Here is a 26,040-nt window from a genome sequence, read left to right as displayed (position 1 = left end):
GTTTCCAGATTCCCTGGAGAAGGGAATGGCAACCCACTCCAGTATTCTTGCCTGGAGAATTTCATGGGCAGAGGAGCCTGGTGGGCTGTAGTCCGCGGGGTCTCAAAGAGCCAGACACGACCAAGCAACTAACACTTTCCTCATCTGACAAATGGATAATATAATAAATCCCGCCTTGTATGTTCCTGTGAGGTTAACAATACTTTATATAAAGCAGCTCGCACATAGAAAGTGATCATTATTTTATGTTATTTTAGTGTTTTTTTCCCTTTCGAGTTGTTTTAGTTGCATGATTTAGTGGTGCAGGGTGAGATCATTCTAGAGTGGTTTTTATCCCAGTGAAAAATAATGAGAGCACTTAGTGCTGTCTCAAGGAATAGAGAGAAAGACCAGGGGATGGGATACAGCTTCATGGGATACTTTATCTAGCTTTTTGGTAAAAGAAGAAGAGAAGAGAAAGACAGAGCATTCAGTTAGGTTTAATTCTGGTTTCAAAAGTTTCCTTCTTAGTCCAAGATGTTTGGTGTCAAGCCATATGTTTGATGACACTGACAGAGGGAGGAGTAGAGACTCCAGACTGTTCTTTGCAGCAAATGGAAATATAGTAAGGAGAATCATTTAATAGCCAGTCTTTGTCTTTCTCTATGGCATATTTGTTTTTCGTTGTTTAGTCCCTGAGTTGTATCTGACTCTTTTGTGACCCCCATGAACTTTTTACTTTTTTAAAAAGTAAAAATAAAAAAGAAAGTATACAGCTTTGTTTGATAACCCATCATGTCCATTTTGCTCCTAAAAATAGTAAATATTTTAAAGTGTAAAGAGTAATATTTATATTCCATAACATTTTTAGTAAAATGGATGAAACCAAAGAAATCAGATTATATATACATATATATATATATATGTATACAGGATTAAATGCTGTTACTTATTAATGCATTTAAGATAACAATGGTAAATTCATTAAATATCACCATATATAACATACTTTTATGAAAAATAATTGTATTTTCAAAAAAAATTGCAAAAAGAGTGGCAATGTGTTACTTTTTTTTTCTTCTAACTTTTGGCCTTGCTTCTGTGAAGCATGCAGGATCTCAGTTCCCCCACCAAGGATCAAACCCACACTCCCTATAGTAGAAGGGCAGAGTTTAACCACTGGACTGCCAAGGAAGCCCCTGTTTCACATTTGCAAGTCTCATTAACACCTAACTTAATCAAACATTCTCATATCTTCCTATTTTATGAATGCAATATGTTGCTTTAGTAGTTTTATAAAGAAAAGCCAGTCCGACATGAATATGTTGCTATAAAAGTGAAAAGTAATAACATTTTTGTATATTTGAAGATATTTTTCTTTGAAACAGTATTCAACAAGGAATTGTTTCTTAAAGGCTAGTTACCGCATGAAGTCTGAAAGTAGATCAATGAACTTAAAAAAAAAAATCATCTGGCTAGAACCATTATCACTTCAGAAATAAGCATCCTATGTAATTTGAGGTGACTAGAAATAGTTATATCTGGATTACTATAATATCTGTCAGAAACAATAGTCATCATCTCAATAATCATACACATTTATTTTATTCATCAAGAACTTACACAAATAATTCTTCTGTATCAAAAAACTTACAAATGTCACAAGAGAGTTAAGTAAGATCTACACAGGAGAAAAGGAAAATTCTGCCAAGCAAAGCTCTAAGGAAATTTTCTTCCCCATAACATATTTTATTGGTATAGTTGATGAAGAAAGCCTAGTTTTGCCTTCCTTTTTAGTCTTCCCTGGTTGCTCACATGGTTAAGAATTTGCCAGCAGTGCAGGAGACCTGGGTTCAACACATAGGTCGGGAACCGCTGGAGAAGGGAATGGCAACCCAGTCTGGTATTCTTGCCTGTAGAATCCCATGGACAGAGGAGCCTGATGGAATACAGTCCACAGGGTCACAAAGAGCTGGATGTGCATGTACGTGCGTGGCTTCCGTCGTGTCCGACTCTGAGCGACTCTAGGGACTCTAGCCTGCCAGGCTCCTCTGTCCATGGGATTCTCCAGGCAGGAATACTGGAGTAGGTTGCCATGATGAGCAGCTAACACTTTGGTGCTTAGTTTGAGAAAGAACACAAGAAACCAAGTCTTAGGATTAAAAACTGCTTTCAAAATCTCAAATGTAAGCCACAGCAGGCTTTTTAATATTATTTATTTATTTATTTATTTATTTACTTATTTGGCTGTGCCAGATCTTAGTTACTAACATGTGGGATCTAGTTTCCTGACCAGGATTGAACCTGAGCCCCCTGCACTGGGAACACAGAATCTTCATCACTGGACCACCAGGGAGGTCCCGCAGAGAGGCTCTTTGATAAAAACTTCAAAGTTTAAAGAGAGGAGAAAGACAAGTATGTATTCTATAAAGTATTTCCAAAAATTCAGCAATTATAAACACACCATTTGTATACTTGAAAATACAATTTTCATGTTTTGACTATTTATCCCGAGAAAAGTTTTGACTATTTTGTTCTAAAAGATTCAAAAATAAAATTTACACATATATAATATATATTATGTATCCAGGACTATGGATATATTATGTACATCAGGAATTCTCCATATGATTAACATTCTGGACTGTCCAAACAGTGTCAGACAATGAGAAACCAAACATGACCACATCTGTATTATAAAAAGAGCACTGAGAAAGAACACTGGAAGAACGAATCACCTATGTCTGTGCTTTCTGCTCAATGCTTTTGATAAGTTCAGTGAACAAATGTAAGAAGAGCAGTGATTTTTTTGTTTCCAGACAGCCAGGCCTCTCTCACTGGCTCACTACAGTTATACAAGTTGTTGCTGTTCCGTCACTAAGCTTTGTCTGACTCTTTGGACTGCAGCACGCCAGGCTTCCCTGTCCTTCACTATCTCCCGGAGTTTGCTTAGGTTCATTCCTATTGAGTTGGTGATGTTGTCCAGCCATCTCACCCTCTGTTGCCCCCTTCTCACCTGCTCTCAACGTCAGGGTCTTTTCCAATGAGTGGGCACTTTGCATCAGTCCTTCCAATGAATATTCAGGGTTGATTTTCTTTAGGATTGACTGGTTTGATCTCCTTACAGTCCAAGAGACTCTCAAGAGTCTTCTCCAGCATCACAGTTCAAAAGCATCTAATTCTTCAGAGTTCAACCTTCTTTATGGTCCACACTCACATCTGTAACATGACTACAGGAAAATACATGAAAGTGAAAGTGTTTGTCACTCAGTTGTGTCCAACTCTTTGCTATCCCATGGACTGTAGCCCACCAGGCTGCTCTGTCCATGGCATTCTCCAGGCAAGAACACTCGAGTGGGTAGCCATTCCCTTCTTTGGTGGATCTTCCTGACCCAGGGATCGACCCCAGTCTCCTGAACTGCAGGCGGATTCTTTACCAGCTGAGTCACCAGGGAAGCCCAGAAAAGTCATAGCTTTGACCTTTGTTGGCAAGGTCATGTCTGCTTTTTAATACACTGTCTGCATTTGTCATAGCTTTCCTCCCAGGGATCAAATGTCTAATAATTTCATGGATACAGTCACAATTCACAGTGATTTTGGAGTCCAAGAAAATAAAATCTGCTTCCATGTCCACTTTTCCCCCTTCTATTTGCTATGAAGTGATGGGACTGAATGCCATGATCTTAGTTTTTGAATGTTGAGTTTTAAGCCAGCTTTATCACCCTCCTCTTTCAACCTTCACCAAGAGGCTCTTTAGTTCCTCTTTACTTACTGCCATTAAAGTGGTATCATCTGCATATTTGAGGTTGCTGATATTTCTGCCAGCAATCTTGATTCCAGCTTGTGCTTCATCCAGTACTACATTCTAAGTATTTGAAGAAAGTCTGCAGTTGATGCTTACTCCTCTCCAGTCTCTATGTCACTTAGGACATTGCTTCTTAATATTCTGCATTCCAAAAAAATGCAGGTGAGCACAAGCTTACTAATTTTCACTTAACCAAATACATTTTAAGATAGAGGAAACACTTCACTTCTCACAACACAAACCTTAGTATTCATATTCACTAAAAACTTTATAATTACCAACCATTACAATTGGGGATGTTTTTCTGGAACTCTCTTGCTTTTTCAATGATCCAGCGGATGTTGGCAATTTGATCTCTGGTCCCTCTGCCTTTTCTAAAACAAGCTTGAACATCTGGAAGTTCATGGTTCATGTATTGCTGAAGACTGGCTTGGAGAATTTTGAGCATTACTTTACTAGAGTGTGAGATGAGCGCAATTGTGTGGTAGTTTGAGCATTCTTTGGCATTGCCTTTCTTTGGGATTGGAATGAAAACTGACCTTTTCCAGTTCTGTGGCCACTGCTGAGTTTTCCAAATTTGCTGGCCTATTGAGTGCAGCACTTTCACAGCATCATCTTTCAGGATTTGAAATAGCTCAACTGGAATTCGATCACCTCCACTAGCTTTGTTTGTAGTGATGCTTCCTAAGGCCCACTTGACTTCACATTCCAGGATGTCTGGCTCTAGGTGAGTGAGCACACCATCGTGATTTTCTGGGCCATGAAGATCTTTTTTGTACAGTCCTTCTGTGTATTCTTGCCACCTGTTCTTAGGATCTTCTGCTTCTGTTAGGTCCATACCATTTCTGTCCTTTATCAAACCCATCTTTTGGTGAAATGTTCCCTTGGTATCTCTAATTTTCTTGAAGAGATCTCTAGTCTTTCCCATTCTGTTGTTTTCCTCTATTTCTTTGCATTGATTGCTGAGGAAGGCTTTCTTATCTCTCCTGGCTATTCTTTGGAACTCTGCGTTCAAATGGGAATATCTTTCCTTTTCTCCTTTACTTTTCGCTTCTCTTCTTTTCACAGCTATTTGTAGGGCCTCCTCAGACAGCCATTTTGCTTTTTTGCTTTTCTTTTCCATGGGGATGGTCTTGATCCCTGTCTCCTGTACAGTGTCACGAACCTCCATCCACAGTTCATCAGGCACTGTGTCTATCAGATCTAGTCCCTTAAATCTATTTCTCACTTCCACTGTATAGTTGTAAGGGATTTGATTTAGGTCATACCTAAATGGGCTAGTGGTTTTCCCTACTTTCTTCAATTTAAGTCTGAATTTGGCAATAAGGAGTTCATGATCTGAGCCATAGTCAGCTCCCAGTCTTGTTTTTGCTGACTGTATAGAGTTTCTCCATCTTTGGCTGCAAAGAGTATAATCAATCTGATTTCGGTGTTGACCATCTGGTGAGGTCCCTGTGTAGAGTCTTCTCTTGTGTTGTTGGAAGAGGGTGTTTGCTATGACCAGTGCGTTCTCTTGGCAAAACTCTATTAGCCTTTGCCCTGCTTCATTCTGTACTCCAAGGCCAAATTTGCCTGTTACTCCAGGTGTTTCCTGACTTCCTACTTTTGCATTCCAGTCCCCTATAATGAAAAGGACATCTTTTTTGGGTGTTAGTTCTAAAAGGTCTTGTAGGTCTTCAGCTTCAGCTTCTTCAGCATTACTGGTTGGGGCATAGGCTTGGATTACCGTAATATTGAATGGTTTGCCTTGGAAACGAACAGAGATCATTCTGTCATTTTTGAGATTGCATCCAGGTACTGCATTTTGGACTTTTTTGTTGACTATGAGGGCTACTCCATTTCTTCTAAGGGATTCCTGCCCATTTCTGCTTTATTGACTATGCCAAAGCCTTTGACTGTGCGGATCACAATAAACTGTGGAAAATTCTGAAAGAGATGGGAATACCAGAGCACCTGACCCACCTCTTGAGAAACCTATATGCAGGTCAGGAAGCAACAGTTAGAACTGGACATGGACCAACAGACTGGTTCCAAATAGGAAAAGGAGTACATCAAGGCTGTATATTGTCACCCTGCTTATTTAACTTATATGCAGAGTACATCATGAGAAACACTGGGCTGGAAGAAGCACAAGCTGGAATCAAGATTGCCGGGAGAAATATGAATAACCTCAGATATGCAGATGACACCACCCTTATGGCAGAAAGTGAAGAGGAACTAAAAAGCCTCTTGATGAAAGTGAAAGAGGAGAGTGAAAAAGTTGGCTTAAAGCTCAACATTCAGAAAACTAAGATCATGGCATCTGGTCCCATCACTTCATGGCAAATAGATAGGGAAACAGTGGAAGCAGTGTCAGACTTTATTTTTCTGGGCTCCAAAATCACTGCAGATGGTGATTGCAGCCATGAAATTAAAAGATGCTTACTCCTTGGAAGGAAAGTTATGACCAACCTAGATAGAGTATTAAAAAGCAGAGACATTACTTTGCCAACAAAGGTCCATCTAGTCAAGGCTATGGTTTTACTAGTGGTCATGTATGGACATGAGCGTTGGACTGTGAAGAAAGCTGAGTGTTGAAGAATTGATGCATTTGAACTGTGGTGTTGGAGAAGACTCTTGAGAGCCCCTTGGACTGCAAGGAGATCCAACCAGTCCATCCTAAAGGAGATCAGTCCTGGGTGTTCATTGGAAGGACTGATGCTGAAGCTGAAACTCCAATACTCTGGCCACCTGATGCGAAGAGTTGACTCATTGGAAAAGACCCTGATGCTGGGAGGGATTGGGGGCAGGAGGAGAAGGGGATGACAGAGGATGAGATGGCTGGATGGCATCACAGACTTGATGGACATGAGTTTGAGTAAACTCCGGGAGTTGGTGATGGACAGAGAGGCCTGGCATGCTGTGATTCATGGGGTCGCAAAGAGTCAGACATGACTGAGCGACTGAACTGAACTGAAGTGAACTGAGAATTGGGGATATGTTTGCTTATTTGGCTGAGAACTACTAAATTTATTTTCTGAAAGAAAACCAGGCCTGAAGTACCATGTTGCTGGAACATTTGAAACATGTTGAAAAGTTCTTTTCATACTGTTACATTAAAATTTCATGTCTGTCTCACAACTTTAATGGATCTTTAACATATGCATGATTTTGTAGCATCATGCATTGGTCGTTTGGAAAATAGCTCACTGAGCTATGTAGATCTTCCAAATGTTGGCACACTTCATTACACAACATTGAAAAATCACATTTGCTAAAATCGCCACCAATCTCATCAGAATTTTTGTGTTTTGGGAAGCTATCAAACTAACAATGGTAGATACAGATTTTTTCAAAATTCTATTTTTTGCTTGAAAGTTTGAATTTTATCATTGGCAACAAATACTGCAAGTTATTTTCCTGGAAGTGTCAGAATTACTTGGCTCATTTCCAAAAAGAAGTCTGCCTGTTTTCAAGTCTAGAAAGCCATAGTTCATCTTCCAGCTATTCTTTCAAAGAAAGATGAGATTTCATTTAAAAAATTGACTAGTTTAGCATACAGTTCAAATAATCATGTGACTTCCTCAAGACAACCATTTGTATATAAAAGTTAATAATTTGTATTGCTCTGTAAATGTCTTCTTAAAGAAAACTGGATTTTTTTTTTTTTTCTTTTAAATGTGCAGTGGGGGAGAATACAGTAACTTCTAGCAATTGGCACCACAACCTTGATTCATGCTAAGGCACTTAATTTAACCCATCATTTTTTTGGTACCATCAGTGCAAATGTGAACACACTGAAAAAGTCAAATAATGCTTTAGTATTATTAACAAAATGTTTTGACCTTTTGGATACTCTGAGATATTTTTCAGGGCCCACACTTTGAGAACTGACAATCTAGAATGTGAGCTCTGTGAAAACATTGAGTTTATTTTGTTCACTGTTATGTTTTCAACACTGTTGTATCTAGAATAATGCCTGACACACAATAGATGATTATAAATATTTCCTGAATGTATGCAAGGAAAGATGAGAGATTGATCCTTCGTGAAAAACAGGATAACAAAATATATGTATATATATATTTTACTATATATAGCTCAATAATTAACCAATGCTTGCCATAAAATGATATGGTAATCTAGTTTCATTATTGCCATTTCCTCTGAAAAGTCCACTTACTTCTAAATTATGAACAAAAGAGATAAAAGACCTTTGTCAAGAAAGAAATGTAAAGTGTGTCCAAAACGCAGGACAAATGCTATTTTTTTTTCCATAGAAAAAATTTCTGACCTGCCGCAAGAGATCATTTAGCCTCATGCTTTCATTTTTAGAAATGAGAAAACTAAGCTGACTGTGGGGTTAAAAGACTGGCCCAAAATTATGGTTAGTGATGAGACTAAAATATAGGCTGTTTCACATTTTCTCTTGCACATAGCAATAATAAGAGTGGGGATGAGAAGCAAGAGAAGAACTTAGGTAAATTTTACGTGTAGGAGACTGGTCAAGCAAGCTCAGTGGCAAAAACTCAAAGCACTACATGGGTGGAAGAGGAACGGGAAATTAAAGGGTAGAATAGCTAAATGTACCTCCTGATCCAGCATCTTGCCCTTCCCCCAGACAGCTCAGGTTGGAGAGATGCAAAGGCTACCTGAGGACTCAAGCTAGTCCCATGAACTGTGGGCAGGAAAGGAGCCAGGCTCTCAGAGGTGAGCAGAGGGCCCCTGGAGCAGTCCTGTATAGCAAGAGAGATGGGGCCAGGGACTGGAAAAGCCCCCAAAGAATGTTTTTGGCATTTTTCAGCAGGGAACTATTAGTATTTTGCATGGCATTGTCCTGCAATTGCAGGATATTTACCATCCTTACCCTCACCCACCAAATCCCTAAGTCTCTGTGACCACTAAAAATGTCCTGCACGAAAAAGCCTTTGACAAAATTCAACATCCATTTATGATTAAAACTCTCCAGAAAGCAGGAATAGAAGGAACATACCTCAACATAATAAAAGCTATATATGACAAACCCACAGCAAGCATCACCCTCAATGGTGAAAAATTGAAAGCATTTCCCCTGAAATCAGGAACAAGACAAGGGTGCCCACTCTCACCACTCCTATTCAACATAGTTTTGGAAGTGTTGGCCACAGCAATCAGGGCAGAAAAAGAAGTAAAAGGAATCCAGATAGGAAAAGAAGAAGTGAAACTCTCTCTGTTTGCAGATGACATGATCCTCTACATAGAAAACCCTAAAGACTCTACCAGAAAATTACTAGAGCTAATCAATGAATACAGTAAAGTTGCAGGATATAAAATTAACACACAGAAATCTCTTGCATTCCTATACACTAACAATGAGAAAACAGAAGAGAAATTAAGGAAATGATACCATTCACCATTGAAACAAAAAGAATAAAATACTTAGGAGTATATCTACCTAAAGAAACAAAAGACCTATACATAGAAAACTATAAAACACTGATGAAAGAAATCAAAGAGGACACAAGCAGATGGAGAAATATACCGTGTTCATGGATTGGAAGAATTAATATTGTCAAAATGGCTATACTACCCAAAGCAATCTATAGATTCAATGCAATCCCTATCAAACTACCAACGGTATTTTTCACAGAACTAGAACAAATAATTTCACAATTTGTATGGAAATACAAAAAACCTCGAATAGCCAGAGTAACCTTAAGAAAGAAGAATGAAACTGGAGGAATCAACATGCCTGACTTCAGACTATACTACAAAGCCACAGTCCTCAAGACAGTATGGTACTGGCACAAAGACAGAAATATAGGTCAATGGAACAGAATAGAAAGCCCAGAGATAAATCCACGAACCTATGGTCACCTTATCTTTGACAAAGGAGGCAAGGATGTACAATGGAAAAAAGACAACCTCTTTAACAAGTGGTGCTGGGAAAACTGGTCAACCACCTGTAAAAGAATGAAACTAGAACACTTTCTAACACCATACACAAAAATAAACTCAAAATGGATTAAAGATCTAAATGTAAGACCAGAAACTATAAAACTCCTAGAGGAGAACATAGGCAAAACACTCTCCGACATAAATCACAGCAGGATCCTCTATGACCCACATCCCAGAATTTTAGAAACAAAAGCAAAAATAAACAAATGGGACCTAATGAAACTTAAAAGCTTTTGCACAACAAAGGAAACTATAAGCAAGGTGAAAAGACAGCCCTCAGATTGGGAGAAAATAATAGCAAACGAAGCAACAGACAAAGGATTAATCTCAAAAATATACATGCAACTCCTGCAGCTCAACTCCAGAAAAATAAATGACCCAATCAAAAAATGGGCCAAAGAACTAAACAGACATTTCTCCAAGGAAGACATACAGATGGCTAACAAAACACATGAAAAGATGCTCAACATCACTCATTATCAGAGAAATGCAAATCAAAACCACAGTGAGGTACCATTACACGCCAGTCAGGATGGCTGCTATCCAAAAGTCTACAAGCAATAAATGCTGGAGAGGGTGTGGAGAAAAGGGAACCCTCTTACACTGTTGGTGGGAATGCAAATTAGTACAGCCACTATGGAAAACAGTGTGGAGATTTCTTAAAAAGCTGGAAATAGAACTGCCATATGACCCAGCAATCCCACTTCTGGGCATACACACCGAGGAAACCAGATCTGAAAGAGACACGTGCACCCCAGTGTTCATCGCAGCACTGTTTATAATAGCCAGGACATGGAAGCAACCCTAGATGCCCATCAGCAGACGAATGGATGAGGAAGCTGTGGTACATATACACCATGGAATATTACTCAGCCATTAAAAAGAATTCATTTGAATCAGTTCTAATGAGATGGATGAAACTGGAGCCCATTATACAGAGCGAAGTAAGCCAGAAAGATAAAGACCATTACAGTATACTAACACATATATATGGACTTTAGAAAGATGGTAACGATAACCCTATATGCAAAACAGAAAAAGAGACTCAGATGTATAGAACAGACTTGTGGACTCTGGGAGAAGGCCGAGGGTGGGATGTTTCAAGAGAACAGCATTGAAACATGTATACTATCTATGGTGAAACAGATCACCAGCCCAGGTTGGGTGCATGAGACAAGTGCTCGGGCCTGGTGCACTGGAAGACCCAGAGGATCGGGAGAGGGAGGTGGGTGGGGGGACCAGGATGGGGAATACATGTAAATCCATGGCTAATTCATTTCAGTGTATGACAAAAACCACTGCAATGATGTAAAGTAATTAGCCTCCAACTAATAAAAATAAATGGAAAAAAAAAATAATAAAGATAAAAAAATAAGGAAATTTGAAAAAAAATTTTAAAAAAATGTCCTGCACGTTTCCAGATGCCCACTAGGGGGCTCCTATCACCCCTGATTACCGTTTCGCCCTTTAGTTAATCAATAGCAGTCATCACTCTAGAATGAGTGCGCATAGCCCAGAACGAAGAGAACAACTGAGATTCCAAATAGGATTTCAACATCAAAGCTGAAATAGTAGGCTTTTCTTATAGGGCAGGTTTCTTGAAAGAGGAAACTTTTTTTTTTTTGAGTTCTAAATGAATAAACACTTGGGAGGACCCAGGACGTTTACATCACAAAACCAAACAGGCAGTATGAAGTTGGCTAGGGAAGGGAAACAAAAAGAAGAAAATCTGAGGGCAGGTGACTAGAATTTAGATGCTGATAGGTGCCTAAGGGGCTTCCCTGGTGGCTCAGATGGTAAAGAATCTGCCTGCAAGGCAGGAGTCCCAGGTTCAATCCCTGGGTCAGGAAGATCCCCGGGAGAAGGAAATGTCAACCCAGCATTCTTTCCTGAAGAATCCCCATGGACAGAGGAGCCTGATGGGCTACAGTCCATGGGGGCACAACTGAAGCAACTAATACTTATACTTAAGGTGCCTAAGAAAAGATTGTACCCTGTGTCCACTCTCCTCAGTCAACTAAGACAAGAAATTCCCTGCAGGAATACAGAAGGACTTGAGGGTAGAGAGGATTCTTAGCTTGCTTCTAGCAGGCCTCCGTGGATGACTAAGACATTTCCCCACACCCTGCAGGACAGTGAGCATCCAGCAGTTTCCTGAGCTCCCCAAAGCACCCAGGAGTGGCTAAGAGCGGGATGGCAGAACGGGAGGGGCCGTGTGCTCAGGGAAAACTTGGCAGAAGCGGATGGAGACATGGGCCAGCAAATCACGGGAGCTGGCAACCAGACCAGGAGTCACCCAGCCCAGCAGATCCTGGACCAGGGCCTCTGAGGCCAGAACAACATGTAAATCCCTGGAAAAGAGAAGGAAAATGGAGAGGGGGAGAAGCCCTGGATTGACTGAGTTTAATCTGTAAATTGCAAAGTTCACACAAAAGGTTAAGTTTTAGGCTTTTAAGTGGAAAGGGGACTCAGCAACTAAGTTCAGTAATAAGGACAAAGTCCAAGAAATTCTCTTTCTCTGCTCCTTGGAAGGAAAGCTATGACAAACCTAGACATTGTACTAAAAGTAGAAATATCACTTTAGTCAAAACCATTGCCAGCGTGGCATGCGGATCTTAATTCCCCAATCAGGGATGGAACCCATACCGCTTGCAGTGGAAGCGCAGAGCCATAACCACTGACCTGCCCCTGAAGTGCGCCCCCTGCAGGAAATTTATTTTCAGTACATTAATGAATATTCAGAGACTAGCAAGGAAAGATAAGGCCTTCTTAAACGAACAATGCAAAGATATTGAGGAAAACAATAGAATGAGAAAGACTAGTGATCTCTTCAAGAAAACTAGAGATATCAAGGGAACATTTCATGCAAAGATGGGCACAGTAAAGGACAGAAACGGCAAGGGCCTAACAGAAGCAAAAGAGATTAAGAAGAGGTGGCAAGAATACACCAAAGAACTGTAGAAAAATGTCTTAATGACCCGGATAACCACAATGATGTGGTCACTTACCTAGAGCCGGACATCCTAGGGTGTGAAGTCAAGTTGGCATTAGGAATCATTTACTATGATCAAAGCTAGTGAAGGTGATGGAATATCCAGCTGAGCTATTTAAAATCCTAAAAAATGCTGCTGCTATAGTGCTTCTTGGAAGGAAAGCTATGACAAACCTAGACATTGTATTAATAGTAGAAACATCACTTTGCCGACAAAGGTCCATATAGTCAAAGCTATGGTTTTTCCAGTTGTCCTGTACAGATGTGAGAGTTGGATCATAAAGAAGGCTGAGCACTGAAGAATTGATGCTTTAGAATTGTGGTGCTGGAGAAGACTCTTGAGAGTCCCTTGGACTGCACAGAGCACAAACCAGTCAATCCTAAAGGAAATCAGTCCTTGGTGTTCATTGAAAGGACTGATGCTGAAGGTGAAGCTCCAATACTTTGGCCACCTGATACGAAGAGCGTACATATTGGAAAAGGGGATGCTGGGAAAGATTGAAGGCAAAAGGAGAAGGGAGTGGCAGAGGATGAGATGGTTAGATAGCATCATTGATTCTATCCATTCATGTCCATGCACCAGTGAACATGAATTTGAGCAAATTCCAGGAGGTAGTGGAGGACAGAGGAGCCTAGGGTGCTGCAGTCCATGGGATGGCGAAGAATCAGACACAACTTAGCGACTTGACAATGGTAAGCCTTTTTAATTTCAGGATGTATCTAGGGGCCAAATAAGAGTTACTCAGTCTGTTTAGGGTTAGTTATTTGTGTGGCGTTGATGACTGTATATTGGCAAACAAGTGCTCCTTTTACTCCTCTGTGATTATAAGTATCACTGAAGTAGCCCCTACCTACATAGAGGGTGCAGATCTGTTAATTTTGCCATTATCGATGGATGAGATACTTGAGCTGGAATTTGTTCATTTTTAATCAGTGAAATATTTATTCTGTATTTTGTGCAATGCTTAATTTTAAAATTAAGTGTTGGGACTTCCCTGGTGGTCCAGTGGCTAAGACTCTGAGCTCCCAGTGTCTAGGTTCAATCCCTGGTCAGGGAATTAGATCCCACATGCCACAACTAAGAGTTCAAATGTCAGAACAAAACACTTGGCATGGGTAAATTAAATAAATAAACACTCTTTAAATTTTAAAAATAAATAAAATTAACTGTCATGAAGAAAACAAGCAACTTAGACTTTAGGATAGTTTTCTTGTAACACCCTCCAAAGCATTATAATTCCAAATTGAGAACCATAGTAAATTCAGGGAGAGAAATACCACCTTAGATTTGACTAAATATCTAGAAGCAAATGATTTTCTCTTTGTTCACACTCTTAGAGAGGTTTTTTATTGATGTCATTACCATTTTGATTTTTTTATTTGCTAGATACACCCTGGTGGCTCAGCATTAAAGAATCCACCAGCAATGCAGGAAACGTGGGTTCAATCCCTGGGTTGGGAAGATCCCCTGGAGAAGGCAATAGCAACCCACTCTAGCACTCTTGCCTGGGAGATCCCATGGACAGAGGACTCTGGTGGGTCCATGGGGTTGCAAAGAGTCGGCCATGACTGAGTGACTAAATAACAGCAAAAACCACAGATGTGGTATACAGACTCAACACACCTCTGCAGATGAACAAAACGGGCAGTCAGCCTACTGCACACATTCACTCCAACCAAGCATGGAGTTGATTTCCTTGTTCTGATACTGGTAGAAGCTCACATTCTACATTAGGTAATTTCTACCTCTCTCTTTCTCTCCAGAAAACGAGAATTTTAGTTTGTCCTCAAAGAATGCCAGATGAAAAAAATAAAAAAGAAGAAGAAGAAAGCCTTAAGCTCATAAGCACATAATCAGATCTTCCTGCCTTTCATGCGGACCTTTGTTTGGTAAATTCTGCTTCATGTTCCAAAAGAACAAAGTGGCAATGTTCTCACACAATTCTAGTTTTGCAACAAAGTCTGGTGAAATGTCATGTTCTCAGTATTCAACATGTGGGTTTTTAAGGGCAGTCTCCTTGCCTTAATGTCAAAACCAAGTGATAAAACAAAGGAATGTGCTGAAGTCAGCCTATTTTATTGCATACCTGACACCTTTTGTGGTTGACCTTATTACTTAATTCATGAAAAAAAATTGCAAGCTTGGCTTTCGGGTCATTTCTGATCGCCTTGTGGTTTCTTTTACCACTTAGGAACTTTGTATTCTGCTTTTCCCTTGTTTGTTTTACTTTTCAATGAAAATGAGTTGGTAACTTGAATAGTACCTATGCTTCAGTTATGTAAAGAAGAAAGAGAGATGACTTCTTAAACTTCTGAATCGTATCAATGTGTCCTTGGGTGAAGATCTCTGAGGCTGAATAGAAAAGAAATGCAGTTATGAATGTAGAATTTCTTTTCCTTTGATCACTTCATTCCATAAGTAACAAGAAACACATGAAACGTAAAATTCTAAGAGCTAACTTTTAAGCTCAACGTTTAAAAATCAAACTGTAAATTAGAAACTGGATATTAGTCACCGAGCCTGCCAAGCATCTTATTTCCTGCACTTGTAAACTACTTTTTTCAAACAGGTTAAAAACTGATAAGAAACTTAGGAAACTCTTATCAGTCATTGCAAAAAAAAAGCTTAACCTGTTCTAATCTGGCAAGACTTAAAAGGCCTAAATTCCTTTTTATTATTCCTTTTAATCCTAATTTATTTTCTACTTGCTAACTATGCACTATAAGAATCATTTTTGTTACCATAAATTCAGATTTAAATATCTTCTTATTTATGTGATATACTGTATGAATGCATCTAGAGGCTATAAAAGAGACGGTTGCTTAAGCTGATACAGTAGAATGTGCAGGAAGTGCTGATTAGAATTTGCACATTTGCTCTGAGTTTGTGAATTCAAAGCAGGTTTGTTAGTAGGAAGTAGCAGGCCTTCCATGGCTGTGTAGCTCTAGATCACGGCCACCACCTGTGTCTGTTTTCTATGGATGACTCCCTTTGATATTTTGGTGCATATCTTTACTGTCTTTTTCTCTCTTTTCATATACATTTTTTAATTTGCAAAGTTAATATTTTGGTGCATATGCTTACTGTCTTTTTCTCTCTTTTCATATACATTTTTTAATTTGCAAAGTTAATCTCAGACTGTATTGTTGGTTCATGATCTTTTTTCATTAATAGTGTGTTACTAATTAAAAAAAAAAATTATGGTCAGAGATTTCCTGATGATCCTGAGATTAAAAGCCCACCTTGAAATGTAAGCGATGGAGCTTTGATCCCTGGTCAGATCCCACATGCTGTGGAGCAACTAACTGAGGTCACCCCTCAACTACTGAGCCTGCGTGCCACAGCGAAAGATCCTGCAGTGAAAGAGCCCACATGACGCAGCCGAGACCCCATGTGCCTCTCCTGAGACCTGACACAGCCAAATAAGTAATAAATAAATCTAAAACTTTAAAAGATAAGGTCCACCATGCCAGCTAGTCCATCATTTGCTATAATGTAATTGATTAGGCGACACTTGAGCCTTGACTAACACAGATTTGAATGGTGCAGTTTCACTTACATGCAGAATTTTTCAAACAGTAACTACCACCTGATCTGCTGTTGGTTGAATCTGAGGATACTGAACTGTGGATACAGAGGAACGGTGGATGTGGAGGAGCCATGTGAGAGGAGGGTCAACAGTAAGTTTTATTCAGATTTTCTACCGCAAGGAGGGTCAGCAACCCTAACCCCATAACTAGTCAAGGTCAACTGTACTTTCCTATTGCTAACCACTTAAACTATTTCCAATTTTTACCTAGTATAAATATTGTTGTGACTAGCATTCTTGAACATATATCTTTGGGCATATCCTATTATTTCCTGTAGATAAATTACTAAGAGTAATATTGTTGGGTCAAAAGGCAAATAGTTTTTGTTTTTTTTAAAAGGCAAATAGTTTTAAGTAATCACATGTAATATTACCACCCTAAGATAACCACTGGCAACAATTTGATGCATATTTTTACAGTTTTTTAAAAACTGAATATATATGTGCAGGAATATATATATATAGTTTTTGAAAAGTTGTTATTGTGTTCTATATGGGAGGGGACCTACTGGAGAATTTTAAGCAGGGGAAAGATACAACCTGATTTTTTTATTTTCCTTTTGGCCACTTTATGTGGCTTGCAGAATCTTAATTCCCCAACCCCGGATTGAACCCCAGCCCTGGCAGTGAAAGCGCTGAGACCTAACCACTGGACCACCAGGGAATTCCTGGTTTTCTTTTTAGAAGGAGCAATCTGGCTGACCTGTTGAAGACAGACTATCAGCAAGCCAAAGCAGAGGCAGAACCCAGGTGGAGTCTGTGGCAGTGACCCTGGAGAGAGGTGAGAGTGGCTTGCAGAGGGGGCATCACTGGGGGAGTGAGTGGTGGTCAGATTCTGGATCTCTCTGCAGGAACACAGACAGTATGTGGAGGATGAGAGAAAGAAAGCAGTGCAGATTAACCCCATGTTCTGGCGGCCTGAACACTTGGAAGGATGGTGTAGACATCAAGTGACAGGGGAAAGGCTTGGGGAGAGGCAAGAGCAGGAATCCGTTTGGAGAGAGTGAGTTTGAGATGTCTAAGTACATAGCCTGGTGGAGAGCTCCAGTAGGCTGTTGAGTATGAATCAGGAGTTCTAGGGTGAGCAGGTGCTGAAAACATATACTGGGAATCATTGGCACATAGATGATATGAAAAGCCAGGAGAGTGGGTGAGATGATCAAGGGAATGAGTTCAGACTAAGAGACGAGGAAATGCAGACTGTGGAAGGGGATTGGGGCAGCATGGCAGCCCTTCTGCACCAGGCACTTTCCTACATGTTTTGCAGAGATTACAGGGTGACTCATTTAATCTCCGAAAAAAACCTCCGCGAAGGGGTACGATTATTATCCCCATTTTACAGAAGAGGAATCTTGAGGTCCAGAAAGATTGAGTCAGTAAATCAATAACTATTCCCTATTATGAACAGATGAAATGTTTTAACTACCTTTTTAAAATAATGTAAACATTTTGAAATAAATCATGTGAACTTTTTCTGCACAGGCTTTATTCATCATGTCTCAAAAATCTTAGCAATTATACATTCCAGTTATACTTTAAAGAATCAGCATGACTAATCTGTTCAAAGGTGCTTTTCTTTCCATTCTTTCTAGCTGACAACACATTCTAGAGTGGAATATTGAGGAGAGACCAAAAGGAAAAAGAAAAAAGCTTCTGTTCAAAAAGGAGAGTCATTTTTAGTGTCCAATATTTCTTTCTCTGTTTTTGTTTTATTATTAATTTTTGGCCGCACCTTGTAGCAGACAGGATCTTAGTTCTCCCACCAGGCATCAAACCCATGCCTCCTGCAGTGGAGTAGACTCCCAACCACTGGACCTCCAGGAAGTCCCAGTGTTCAGTATTTCTTAAGGATATTTTCTTTGCTTTCATGTGTTTCTCCCTCAAGGACCATGCATTCCCTAATTATATTTGAAGATGGGAGAGGCAAGTTGATAAAGGAAAATTGTCATCATTCCTGCCACCTCACCTCAACATATTCAGAATATCTCAATGGGATAGTTTCTAAGGCCACTGTTACTTTTAACAGAAATGTGCAAAAGACAGGGAAAGACAAAAGCACTATGGTGGGTTAATCATTAAAGAAGGCCCCCAGAAAAAATATTTGAAACTGTCCCCAGCTACCCTGGAGAATCTTACATCTCAGAACAAGGATGCAGTTGAATGAACTTGCAGTATGATTTTCTACCTTCTCCTCTTCTTTGGGAAAAGGGTTATTGTAAATGGGGAGGTGGGCAGGAGAACTTGTAAGATAGCTTTTCAAACAGATCAATTTTAGGCACAAGGCCAAATGGAAATTGGGGATCTGGAAATAAAATTTTCCCTGCCAACAGTACTTCTTGGGAAATTTTTGCATACTTTTGGGGTTCCTGTAAGTCAAGCTGAAGATGATTGTCTTAAATAATCCCAGTAGGGGGATTTCCCTGGTGGACCACGGCTAAGACTCTGCACTCCCAGTGCAGGGGGCCTGGGTTCCATCCCTGGTCAGGGAACCAGTCCCCATATGACACAACTTAGAGTTCCCATGCCACAGCTAAGACCGGGCACAGCCAAATAAATTAACTACTTTAAAACATAATAACTCCAACAGGGAAGAAAGAGCAATATCTTCAAAAAACCAGAAGTGGCTGCAGACACATTCCTCTACTGTGCCAAAAATATGAGATAATGGATAGATGTGTACATTTATCTAAATACCAGTGAGAAGTATGTTATTTAAGCATGACCCTTAACTAGGAATATCTGAAAAAGCAGATCCAGAATGAGCTTAGAGATGTGAAAAATAGCAGAAAAACAAAAAGGGTCCTTTTAAGGTCATGTTCATTGCAAGAACAAAAACACGAAGACTCTGGGGAAAGATGATGTAATGTGAAAAAGATAACAGAAGCAGAACTAACCAAACTCTCTTTTTCTCCATTCTTCTGTCAATAATTACCTTCAGATGGAGAGAGGAAAATGAGTTATGGCAGGACAGAACTGAAATGCAAGAAAGGTAAGAAATAGGAGGAGATCTTCTTAAAATTTATTTTAATGAGTTTGTTTTTATTCCCAGATAAATTGTATCCTGAGATATTTAGAGAACTTTTAATTGTAATCATGCAACCATGGTTAATGCTCTTAGAAAATAATTTCATGAACAGAAAGTCAGCACACATTAAGAATAAATATTGGGACTTTCCTGATGGTCCACTGGCTAAGAATCACCATGCAGTGGTGGGAACTCAGGTTCGATCCCTTGTTGGGAAACTAAGACTCCACATGCCACAACTAAGAGTTCGCATGCTGTGACTGTGGAAGCTCACATGCCACAACTGAGACCCTAGACAACCACATACATAAATATAATTTAAAAAAAAAACCAAAAAACAAAAATCAATACTGTCAAACTAAACTTATATTTAGGAACTCACTGCTCAAGAACAAAGGTTTGTATTTTTTTCATTTAATATTATATTGGAGCAGCTCTCCGGTATTCCTCATTAAACATTCTTCTGTACTATAATTCTAACTAGGTACATTATATGAATACATATAATGTATATAGCTCAATTATATGAATATACCTTAAATTATATAACCAATCCTCCGCGGTCCACTGTTTCACATTTTTAGCTTTTAAAAACTGTGCTGGGGTCATGATAATTTTATATAAATCTTTGTAAGTTATTTTTTTAATTTTAGGTCAAATATCTAGAAGAGGAATAAATGAATCAAAGGGCTTCCTTATTTTTATTATCAAAATTTCATTCATAAAGAAATACCTATTTATTTTCACAACAACAATATATGAATGCCTATTTTTCCAACCCATAGCATTACTGGAAGATTTTGATAGAAAAAAAAAAATGTGGTTATTTTTAAATTGTGGCAAAATATATGTAACATAAAATTTACCACTGAAACCATTTTTAAGTGTAAAACTCAGTAGCATTGAGAGAATTCACAATGTTGCTCAACCATCATCACTATTTCCAGAATTCTCTCATCATCCCAAACAAATCTCTGTACCCATTAAATAAAGAAAACTTTAATTTTTTTGAAAATTGGCCTTTTCTTGCATGTATTATTCAATCCTATCAGTGACATTCTTCCCCCTTCCCAAGATCTTGGAATTCTTCTGTGTTAGAATAGGACAGGCTATACCGTGGTAACAGTTAACTCCCAAAGCTTGTTGCTTATCCCGCAAGAGTCTATTTTTTACTCAAGTTACCTATCTATGCAAGTCAATGAGTGTATCTGCTTCTCATAGTCTCTCAGAGGTTCAGGCTAGTGGAGGCCCAGTCATCTCATTGCTTCGCATTTTGGAATATGAGGACTTCATGGTTATCAAAGCAGTGCCAAAAAGTGCAGTGGAGCCTTGTGCCAGGAATTAGATGCTCCAGTAGATAATCAGGCTTCCCTGGAGACTCAGTCGGTAAAGGGCTCGCCTGCAATGCAGGAGACCAGCATTCTATCCCTGTGTTGAGAAGATCCCCTGGAGGAGGAAATGGCAACCCACTCCAGGATTCTTGCTGGAAATATCCCACGGACAGAGAAGCCTGGGAGGCTACAGTCCATGGGGTTGTAAAAAGTGTAGGGCACAACTTAGCAAGTAAACAACAAACAGTTTTCTATTCTAGCTCAGGCAGATAACCAATTCCAAGTGCCCTACAATTTCCCTGAAGGTCCATTGTCTTCTACTGCCAACGCAGGTAACCACTGTTCTTCCTGGGTTGCAAAAAAAAACCCCACCAACCCTGATTTTGGCAACTTAAGCAAAGTATGTGGGGTCCTAAAGGAAGACTGAAGAACCATCCTGGGAATAAGAAGCTGGGTAGCCTGCCAGGCAGCAGGTCTCTTTCAACAGTCTTGGCCGGACAGACAGTAAAGCCGGTCTGTGTTTTACCAGGCTCAAGAGTCAAAGTCCTGGGAGAGAGCGTGTGGTTGGCTGAGGGCAGCCGCGGGCCCAGCCTTTGGCAGTGGGCAGGCCTGAGAGGAGGGAGAAGCTCTTAGAAGGAGCCTCCACAGGTCTCTTTGGGTTTCCTGGTGTGAAGCAGGCACACGCACTCTACTGAGACGCCTTGTTCTGTGGGAAGATGGTCACCCAGGTGGAATCATAGTGCTCTGGGGGAGTGGGAGTGAAGGCAGCCTGCCAGTGTCCAATACCAAGAGCAAAAACATGATCGCAACAGCGGCATCAAAGCCCAAGAACACATGAGTCTGCAGAGCTGATGTCTGCTGGTTTAATATTTTCTATTATCAGATTCCTTCTGTTCCTATGCAACAAATAGCCCTAAGTGTGTATATCTAAAAAAGTTATTTTGAGACTTCCCTGGCAGTCCAGTAGCTTGGCTCTTTGCTTCCACTGCAGGGGGCACAGCTTCAATCTCTGGTCAGGGAACTAAGATCCTACATGCCACATGGCCCAGCCAAAATAAATCGTTTTTCCCCTTGGGACAAATTGCCAGGTCTGGAATCATTGCATCAGAAGACATGAGTATTTATATGTTCTCATTTTTTTATTTTACTGAAGTGCCCATGGACTCCGAGAATATGCCCCTATTCATGGCAGACCAGCTTTCTAGTGACACAGTAACTGCCTGGTTGAAGGTCACCCTGCGGAAACCTCTCTGGGTCATGCCAGGGTCACTTGGGCTAGTGGGGAAAAACATACTTTTTAGAGCTCCTCTCCTTCCTTCCACATTTTTTTTTTTTTTAATAACCATTACTCTCTGGATAAAAGATACTGCAAGGCCACTGGCTTGGGTCATTTAACCCACATGTTATAGGAAATAGGGCAGCATTTGCCTGAGGGTCCCGAGGGCAGTGGGAGTGCCTGCTGATATTACATCAGCAAATGCAAGATGGTGTACCCAGCTCCCTTTTGTCCACACCAGGCCTCTCCAGAAGCTGGGGCAGGGGAAACAATGATTACACAAGGGCAGGGCATGCCACCTGGAGAGGGTCCTGCCCGTGTGTCTTGACCCAGCTCTCTGAGCCGGCCCACTTCTTCTAACTCCTTCCTCAAAGAGATAATTGTCCCAGATTTCTTCAGAGGATTTTCACTTACGTGTGACAGAATTGGAAAATCCCTCTCCCTTCGCTGCCGACACATTAATTTCCAATTCCCCCGCCCCAGCTTCACTGGGAACGTCCATTTCTCAGGCAGACCACCAGGCTGCCTGGGCCAAGCAGCAGGGTAGTTTTTTTTGTAATTAGCCGTGGGTCAGCTCGAGCACATTAGATTGTGAGCATCTTGAGATTGGAGACTGTCTGGCTTTAGTGTTCCTTGCAGGACTCTCCACTGGCGTCACCCACTCCAGTCTCTCGGTCGTTCAGTTTCTCAGTCGTGTCCGGCTCTTTGCAACTCTGTAGACTGTGGCACCCCAGGCTTCCCTGTCCTTCACTTCTCCCAGAGTCTGGCTCAAACTCACATCCACTGAGTCAGTGATGCCATCCAACCATCTCATTCTCTGTTGTCCCTTCTCCTCCTGCCCTCAGTCTTTCCAATGAGGAAAGATGCTTCTTCCAAAAGCATCAGGGTCTTTTTCCAGCGAGTCGGCTCTTCACATCAGCGTGGCCAAAGTAATGGAGCTTCGGTTTCAGCATCAGTCCTTGCAATGAATATTCAGGGTTGATTGCCTTTAGGACCTACTGGTTTGATCTCCTTGCAGTCCACGGGACTCTAAAGGGTGTTCTCCGGCACCACAGTTCAAAACCATATTTGCTGACTGAATATCCTTAGCTAGGTAGAGTTGTTCTAGAACTTCCTTGGGATTCCAAACTTCCAAGTTATGATGTCTAGGAGTGTTGGGAAAAGTGAGCTCTTCCTAGAAGCAATCAGGGAACCCTGGAGGGGTTCTGAAACCCAGGCTTAATGTTGTCGAGTGAAGAAGAGAGCCTGGTGCAGGAGCCGATGGGAAGGGCCTTCACACCATGTTGCGGGGGCTGTATCTCAGCCCGTGGTGCATCAGCCCCAGGGCCTCTTTCAGTTTCCTGTTGTCCAAGTATTGGAGCTTCAGCTTCAGCATCAGTCCTTGCAATGAATATTCTGGGCTGATTTCCTATAGGACTACTGATTGGTTTGATCTCCTTGCAGTCCACGGGACTCTCAAGGGTCTTCTCCAAAACCACAGTTCAAATCAATATTTGCGACATTTGCTCCATCAGAGCTTTGGTCCCTGTGTCTTTCTTTCTTTCCTTCTTTTTTTCTCTCTCTCTCTATCTCTCTATTTCTGGCTGATTCCCTGGAGCGCAGAAGCCGGCTGTGTAACCCAGGGAATATTAGCCTCTTTACTTCTTTCACTCTCTCATCGTTGACTCTGAACCACCAGGTTCTGATCCATTAAAGGACCAACAAGTGGCGCCCAGAACAGGGACTTGGTACACGTGGATTCGGACGGAGTGACCCCAGGGCCTATTGAGGCCGATGGATCCAACAAACTTTTTCCTCGGAAAATTCGACCCAAGGGGGCTCCCGACATTCAAAATGGAGACGAAACAACAAGAACCCCAGGAGGAAGAAATTCCAATACAGGCCATGGCGGCTCTAAAGATCTTCAGGAAGCACCGCCCTTGGTGACATCAACCCTATGATCTCCCCACTTGGGGACAAATAAAAACCCTCACTAATAAAGTTAAGAATCTGATTTCTCAACAGGGAATGCCTTAGAGTCCTGAAAACCTTCTTATTGCTATGCTCTTTTGGCCTGCGTGACCCTGGCTCGAGCCAGGTTAACTAACTTACTTACCCAACCCCCCTTTATTACAGGTCATAAAGTGGACGGAGAAAAGACCAATTGTATCAACCAATGACTCCACCCATATGCCCCCTCCCTGGAACCCCACACCCTGGGGAAGAGGGAAAACTAATTAACATTTCTTTAGGCTATGAAGTCCTTCCATTGCCTGGGCCCAGGAAAATTACGCATAAACGTCAGGCTGACAAACCCAGGCTTTCGTCTTGCCTCCAAAACAAGACTTTCGGACATTGCTGCCCTTTCTCTGTCTGTGAACCATGTTTATACTCATGAAACTTTAGGGAAAGAGTTAGGGAAAGAACAAAAAACATTATATGTTATGCTGCTTAAGTGGCTTAAAAGGTTACTAACACTACATTGAAACATTACCATGACAAAGGACTTCTTGGCTGGCTTGACAGTGGAATGACACCCTCCTCCTCCTTGAATCCTCGATAAACAAATTAGGCCTGAACTATGAGACATATATAAAACATAAAAACTTGCTGCCAACACCAGAGAACTTGGGACTCGGACCAGACATTTCACAGGGACCAGTCGTGGTCACAGTAACTATTTGTTTCGCTATAATCAATCGTACAGGCCTGTGTCCCACTTCCTTTTGTTATAGCCATTAAGAAATTTACAAATTAATAAGACTTTACATTCTGTAACTTGTATTAATTGTCAATTTTGTGTTACTCCTGTTCATTTCAATCATAGTACCTACAACTGGAAACAAATCAAATTTCATTTTAATGATAATGCCTCTATGAATATACAATTACTGCAAAAGAAAATCTTTAAAACTTTTTCTAAATGTCTGCCCTCTTCCACTAATTTGGAAACTTTAGCTGAACAAATTATCCAGGTTAGACCCACAAGGATGGTTTCAAAGTATTACCCATAGCATCGGGTCTAGAACTGTAACTTTGGTGATTGTCTTGATAATTGTATTTGTTGTTTATCATCACCTTTCTATAAGGTTGGTTAATATTAACCAAACCCATTTGGTCAGGACCTTTTTTTTCTTTTTACAAATATAATAAAATAGGGGGAATTGTCAGGAAGCATTTAACAAGAGGCTTCCTGTGTGCTGTTTTGGATCTGTTAGGAAGCTCTGGCCCTTAATAATTCCTGAATATTCAGGAATTAAGAGGAGAGGCACTCCTTTCCCAGGGCTGAGGAATCCAGGCATTTCTCATTATGGTGATAAGTACCCTCTTCCTTCTTATGAACCATACGGTAAAAGGTGATTATTTGCAACTCTCTCTTTGATAGGGATTGTCTTATGTTTTGTAAGTCTGGAATTTTAATCTTTATCTTTGTTGAGAATAACTACCTTGTAAGACAGTATATATGCCCACACCATGTTGATTAAAACACCTTTGCTCCATCAAAAAACAAACAACAACAACAAGAACAAAACAAATCAATATTTGCTGACCAAGTATCTTTCCCGGGGACGCTTCTTCCCTTTGCAGGTCACACCCATTTCATGTCTAGCCGTTAACTCCTCATCCTGCAGTTGTCAGCCCAATCGTCAGTTCCTCACTACCATCTCAGAACAGGCCAAGTTCCCCTGTTTAACACCTGTGCATCTCTTCCCCAGCACTTACCAGGATTTTCGTTAAGTATTTATATTTGTGTTTGTAGTTATTTGATCCATGCTTTCTCTCTGACTGGAGACTGCTGCGCCATGAGGGCATGAATTGTACTTCTTGTGTTCACTGTTGTCTTCCTGGTTCTAGCATATTTCCCAGCATATAATGGAAGGACAGTTACTACTAGAGGCAGGAGTAACAATTTTTCTATACCACGTGGGTTTGCCAGCTGCAATCCTGGAAGATACAGAGTGTATTAGTCAGGGTTCTCTAGAGAAGCATAATCAACTAATAGAAGATAAGATATATCTATGTCTACATACAGGCTTCCCTGGTGGCTCAGTAGTAAAGAATCTGCCTGTCAATGCAGGAGTCACTGGTTCCATCCCTGGGTCAGAAAGATGCCCTGGAGAACAAAATGGCAGCCTACTCCAATATT

At 40.6% G+C, this 26,040-nt stretch overlaps 1 protein-coding gene across 1 annotated transcript in view; it reads left to right on the top strand.

Moving 5' to 3' along the window:
* The window catches only part of ARHGAP10 (Rho GTPase activating protein 10), a 410,479-nt gene that overhangs the window by 15,431 nt on the left and 369,008 nt on the right, over positions 1 to 26,040 (top strand). Inside the window, exons 2-4 of the mRNA XM_070474785.1 lie at positions 16,273 to 16,373; positions 16,967 to 17,063; positions 17,875 to 19,271. The gene's annotated coding sequence lies outside the window, so the exon portion shown is untranslated. The remainder of the gene's footprint in view (positions 1 to 16,272; positions 16,374 to 16,966; positions 17,064 to 17,874; positions 19,272 to 26,040) is intronic.

Source organism: Odocoileus virginianus, chromosome 12, assembly GCF_023699985.2.
Source record: "Odocoileus virginianus isolate 20LAN1187 ecotype Illinois chromosome 12, Ovbor_1.2, whole genome shotgun sequence".
Classification (NCBI taxonomy): Eukaryota; Metazoa; Chordata; class Mammalia; order Artiodactyla; family Cervidae; genus Odocoileus; species Odocoileus virginianus.
Note: the sequence above shows the minus strand (reverse complement) of the source record. Positions and strands in the feature narration are given on the sequence as shown.